Source organism: Anser brachyrhynchus (genome assembly GCF_964034855.1).
Source record: "Anser brachyrhynchus genome assembly, chromosome: 3".
NCBI classification, from domain to species: Eukaryota; Metazoa; Chordata; class Aves; order Anseriformes; family Anatidae; genus Anser; species Anser brachyrhynchus.
The window spans coordinates 31,698,752-31,704,408 of NC_137696.1; the positions used below are offsets into that span (position 1 = coordinate 31,698,752).

The window sequence follows — 5,657 nt, forward strand, 5'->3', positions numbered from 1 at the left end:
CTACTGCAAGCACAGGCGAGGAGGAGCAGCAGCTCCATGCATGCTGCAGCCCTGCTGGGCCAGCAACTTTCTCAGGCCAGCACCGCATGCTTAGAGATGACTGTGAAGGGGCAGGGAGAGCATTTGTCTCATTTTCCCTTCTTCCGTCTTTAAAGCGAGGCGGAGTGCACAATGATGATGGGAGAACTGCCTTTTTCTGCTCTTGAAAAGCAATCCAGGGACAGGGCGTCCACTGGTTTGTTACCATGCGACCATGTTTCTACCACAAAATACTCTGTGGGTGACCAAAGAGCAAATACGATGACATCACCACAAGAATCAAGAAAGAAAAAAAAATACAAAAAGGATTTTTCTTCATCTTGCCTAAAATAAGTTATTCAATCAAATGAAGGGGAAAAAAAAATCTTGATGATTGTATTCTGCTAAGAACTGAGGCAGATCTGAAAATACATTCAGAAATGAAAGTTGCCAAATCTGACCTTCTGTATTGTTCAGCCAGAGAAACTCCCTCCACTTACACTTTTGTGTATGGCTCTCACTTGCTGTAACATTTTTATGAAATATTTCAGCCAACAAAAGGAAATAGCAAAACCAGAAGGGAGACAAGACATTCTTTTTCAGGGAAGCTGGCAACTGATTCAGCGAAGTGGGACAAAGGAAATGCTGGGAAGCATGAATCCATCCTGAAGTTTAACTTAAGCCAGTAAGTACTAGACTTCACACAGTTTTATAGTACTTAATAGATGGCTCAAATTTGGTTTAGAAATCAATAGACAGAAAGCAGAACATCTCAGAAAAAAGAAACAGTCATCAGAAAGCAGAACAGTCGTCTAATGTGGATTAATAGGCCAGCATTTAGGACTCAAGAAAAAGCTATGCTAATAAAATAATATAGTGACAAACACTTCTATTTACCAAAGATCATAATAGGTCCATTTCCAGCAAGACCTGTTTTGAGAAATGCAGGAGCCGCTCTTCTGTTTGTCCACTAAAGGTGCAGGTTAAAGAGAGGTGACTGACAGTGTGCAGGGCCAGATCAGGCTGGAGACTAGGAGAAGCTCTGATGACGAGCCACCTCCTTCCTTCAGATGATGCTGATGGTGGCTTTAGTTGCAGTACAAGGGAGGAAAAAAGAAGTCCTCACACACAGCTGGATTAACAGATTGTAAGCAAGATGCAATCATGCATCTGTTTAGTGCTCAGACAGGAGGGAATAGCTAACCCAGGAGAAAATTAGAATAAAAGAGAGGTACCAGAAGCAAGTAGGGGAAGGGTGTCTGCTGGCTATGGCAGCACCACCACCCTACAGCGTGGCTTTTCAGAGCCAGGCTCCCTCGGGGAGCACTGTGAGCAGCTGTAGGTGCATTAGACAGGTGGGGAGCTTTCATCACAGAACGTTTCGTCAGATTTTGTGATGCTCCACAGCCGCATCTTATGCCAGGTTTCTCCCTCACAGCAAATTTCAAGAAGTTTACAGTAAGTAAAATCTTTGAAGGGAATGCACAAGTATCAATAAGGATTGTTTGCAGCCATCAGACTTGTGTCCTATTTTATGCCTGCAAATGTAATGTAAATGAGAGGTGATTTGGCAATGGTGTGAAGAGGCTGTCTCTCTGAAACTCCAACCTTTCCCTCAGTTTCAGGCCATGCCATGCCTCCTATTTTACTTTCGAACAGCTAACTGGCAGAGAAACCCATGATGTAAGCTAGTAACTACACAAAATTAGCCCCTGCCAACTGTGAATTCATTTGTTCTTTTCTATTTGCAGTCTCTCCTTTGCTGAAACATAAAACTTTGTAGAGTCAGCATATTTCATCACATTTAAAATTATAACAACAAGGGTAAAAGCACAAAGAAAAATATTGCTAATGCAAAAGATGAACAAAAATCCAGCCTAGGGACAATCATGGCAGCAGAGCAATCTAGTATGCCTGAACTGCTTTACTGCCACCTTTCATTTTCTAGTTCCAGTCTAGCCTTTTTCCAAAAAGAAAATTAAAATAATTAAATAAATAAATGTAACCTCTTCCAGTGGATGATAACAACAACAACAAAAAAAAAGTAACCATGCTCATTTGCAGAATAAGACTTTTTTTTTGTAAGCTTTAAGTACCTCTACATGATTAATAGCAAAATGAATAGCACTTTCTAAATAAATCTGCCCTAATCTAATCTAACAACACCTAACCACTCTCTGTTTCCCTATTGTTATACCCCTATTGAATGATTTTCCTAGCCCTCCCTTAAACCCATCGCTTCCTGTACCTCCTGCATCTCAAAGGCATGCAAATGCACGCTTGCCAGCTTTTCCCCCTTCTTTGACACACACTTTTTTTTTTTTTTTTTTAAGCAGGCTAGAAACAAACACACATGTATTTATTTACATTGTGATAGTCTCCAAAGGCTCCATTCAGCGCTGTGGTTAAAGCAAACAACCAATGAGAAAGGCAAGTCCAGAGTTCAAGCGGCAGCAATCAATGCGCCGAGTTCATACGCCGGCGAACGTCGGTGTGTGGGTACCCACAAAACAGAGAAGTGCTCCGGACTCCAGCAGCACTGCGAGGTATAATTGCTTCCTTTGTTAAATTGCTTGGTATTTGACATATGGAAACATATTTCCTCTTGAATAGGGTTTCTACCCTTTACATTGTCATTAAAACTTGTTTCTGTCACCTTTGTCAATGCATGTGAGTTATTGCGATGACTAGGCACAACCCTTATACCCAGTCAGTTAAATTACGTGGGCAGGTCAAGCATTGTTAGAACAAAGACGGAAAACGCACAGCCAAATGTAAGTATGGTTTCTGGACTTGGATAAGATAAAAAAGTAAAGGGCATCATTTTCAAACAAAAGGGCAAACAATAGGCCCCAAAATCTGTATTTGGACACGCTAATTAAAGACCAGTCCCTCATTAGGAATCTATTTCAGTTAAAGAGGATCATTTTGGTTTCAGAAGGTCTATTTTGCTTAAATCCCAGGAACACAACTATGAAGCAGTCTGCTACCCTCCGAGAGCAGAGCACAGCACATAGTTCCACCAGGACTGCACACCGCAGTAAGTGACAGGGCTCTCACTGTTGGCTGAGCTATAGCTGGGTCCCTTTGCAACACAATCACCCTGTGAAAAGGGTTCATTCTTTGCCACTCTTGCCAGGGCTGCCTCTGGCGAACCTTACTGCAATAATCAGCCTGCACTGCCTACTTTGCTGTGTAAAGTGGATCTCTACATCTGTCTGAATAACCACGGAGTCACTTTTTCTTCCCATTTGTGTGATACAGTTTCTGAAAATATATCACTTCAGGACAAGAACAAAAAACAAAACAGAACAAAACAAAAATAAATAAATAAATAAAATAATTAAAACCAAAAAAAAAAGGCAGCAAGGCTGGCTCCAGCACAAACAAAAGAACTGCCCCTCCTAGTCTCCACACCATCACACTTTGCTGTAAAAGGTGATGGCCAAACAGCAATAGCTGTCAAGGGTTGGTTTTTCCGTGGGGTTTACCTAGTGGGAGTCTTTAAGAAAACAAATCCAGGCTTCATGTCAAGATGCCGAACTGTGTCAGTGGTGTTAGGCGTAGGTCACTGAGATGCTCCTTCCATGCTCAGAAGAATTTAAGTTTGTATTTGCACTGGAGGAGGAAGAAGGCTCCCAGAAGGTAGGAATATTACAGCTGAAAACAGATTGTTCCTGAATTTTGAGGCCAGGAGATATCTACCAGCTGAAAAGGAAAGACTTCTTTCCCCCCCCTTCCTTAAACAATCAAAACAGGCATTCCAGGAAAAGTGGGCACCTCCAGATGTTCTCCTGAACAACCTGCAAATATCCAAGCATGTTTAGGCTGAGCTTTAACCACATGGCTGGCAGAATCACCCTGCAAGCAATTCACTGTGTGGCCTTAAATAAATCACTTACATGTGATCAGCACTAGAGGGGAAAAGGGTTTTCTGTTCCTTTTCTTTTCATGTATAGAGGCATTATATGAAAACAGGCAGAAATATTGGCTGCTAGCCAGGAGGAAGGAAAAAAAAAGTTGGTTATTTATAGGGAAACTTCATTTTCCTAGTCTTGAAAGAAAGAGTTTTAAATAAGATCGCTGTATCACAAAAGGTCACTCCAAGTAAATGAGAAAGGGTAACTTTCGCTTGGACCTATAGTGACAGGTATTAGGGTGTTACACCAAAATAACACAAGTAAAAAGAAAAAGCGTTCATTACAGGATATAAGTGATTGTCATAGCCCAGAAAGAAGAGAAGCAGCCATCTAAGGGTTAGACAGAAAATATAATGTTCCTCCCTTCCCTTTGAAGGTCACCTCTCTACTTGGTGAGGTTCTCCCTCTGCAGAAGGCACAAACAACAAAAAACACATCACATACATCTGTTGAACACATGTATGGAACTAACTCTTCCATAAGGTTTCCCAGTTTTCCTCCCACCTATCAAACAGCTATTGGTACTTTTCTACATGTCTAAAAGCCAAGTGATTTGTATCAGTAGAGCGGGTCCATGTCTGTAACCTGGTCTAACTAGTAAAAGAGGACTCTGTAGATCTGCTTTTAGGAAGTGCAGTTCAGTTCGCCAGCACCAAGGACGGATGGATTAAAAAAAAAAAAAAAAGACCAGGGTGAAGCACAAAGATAGCTGGATGGCTGGATAAAGTGAAATTGGATTTTGTGTGGCCCCTTTCCCCTTACACCCAGGGCTGTGCCCCACAGTAGCATCTGTAGCTCATGCCCTACAGATCCTCTGGAGCTGCAGCACAAAGCACAGCTGGCAGCTAATTTGGACTTAACCATTTCACACTTGCAAGCCAGGGATTCAAAGACAAAACCCGGGCCCCCTCCTACTTTCCAACACAGAAACAATTTAAAACAGATCTAACACCTATGTAGTACTGATTTGGTTATCTTCAAAATCCCCATTGTTCTGTTTAAAGAGCATATCCTCCTAGAATAGCCTCCTTTTGATAAACAACTCCTTCTGCATGTCAGCCAAACAACAGTTTTGGTCTTTATCACAAGTGGACCAGCAGCAGAAACAACGTGTGGTGAAGCAGGGGAGGAGGGGATTTTAGCTGAAAATAGAGTTCATTGTCAGCTGGACTTTGGGCTCAGGTTTTAAATAGGCTTAGGAATGTGGATATGAAGCAGTTAAAAGAACCTCACCTCCAGCCCTTAAAGAAGAAATGGCTATTCATGCTTTTAACAGCATAGTAGTACCTCAGGTAGTGGGGCCGTTTGTGTGGTTTACACAAAAGTTCCTTGTATGGGAAGGGCAAAATACATAGGAACTGAAATATGAATTCCTCAGAAAATGAAAACTGTCTTAAAAATAAATACGGAACTCCAAAATTGTGGTTTAAAAAAAAAATAATAAAGTTTCAAAAAAAAAAAAAAAAGATCATGAAGTTTAATTGCATATTAAAGAAAAGAAAAAGAAGAAGAAGCACTTATACAATTTTTAAAAGTTGTCTAGGCCAGAAATTTCCGTACCTTTTACACAGTTTGTGGGAAATGAATGGCGGTGCTACAGATGTGTGCTTGGTGGAACATGATCACTTTTGAAGTGTTTATTTTATGAAAAATAGTATTTCTTTTCACTAACGTATCTTGGACGTGATTCTATAATGACACTACAGAGTTTGATTGTAT

General features: G+C 41.0%; 1 long non-coding RNA gene across 1 annotated transcript; it reads left to right on the forward strand.

The window, feature by feature from the left end:
• Positions 1 to 569: 569 nt before the first annotated feature.
• LOC308192775 lies at positions 570 to 4,742 on the forward strand. The gene is made up of 2 exons (XR_013949128.1): positions 570 to 703; positions 2,352 to 4,742. It is a non-coding gene; the product is annotated as an uncharacterized lncRNA (long non-coding RNA).
• Positions 4,743 to 5,657: the final 915 nt, after the last annotated feature.